The sequence below is a fragment of the Bison bison genome, unplaced genomic scaffold (genome assembly GCF_000754665.1).
Source record: "Bison bison bison isolate TAMUID 2011002044 unplaced genomic scaffold, Bison_UMD1.0 scf7180017864492, whole genome shotgun sequence".
Taxonomy (NCBI): Eukaryota; Metazoa; Chordata; class Mammalia; order Artiodactyla; family Bovidae; genus Bison; species Bison bison.
Window position 1 is genome coordinate 9324957 of NW_011495051.1, and position 515 is coordinate 9325471.

Below are 515 nucleotides of genomic sequence, written 5' to 3' on the forward strand. Positions count from 1 at the left end.
GGGATTGCTGAGTGGGGTTGCTGAGGTGGGCCTGCACACAGTTTGTGATGGATGTTGGAGTTCTGGGCTGCTCATGGGAAGGTTCGGGGCCTGGTCAGCCCCAGGCTGACCTTGCTCATGTTGCCAGCAGATCATTGGCAAGACATGTGGGATGATCCCTTGAAGTACTACCCCAGGGAGGAAGGTTCTTCCATGAGAGTAACTGACAGATACATATGTGGAGAGGGGGTCTGGAAGTGAGTCCTGAAGGGACAGTTGTATAGTATCCAGGACACTGTCCTTTTCCAATTGGAGATGCTCAGAGTCACACAAGTTGGCTGTGGAGCCTGATTTTGGGTCATGCATGTAGCAGGTGACCTCCTGAGACTGTGGATTTGGGGACTTGGTGTTTCCATGAGTGAAGCAAGTCTACCTCTATCTAATCAGCTGTGGTTGCATCACAAGAGTCTAGGTGATACTACCAGAGGCAGGGTTAATTATCTTTTTCAGAATCATCCTTCCATGGGTCCTGCCAT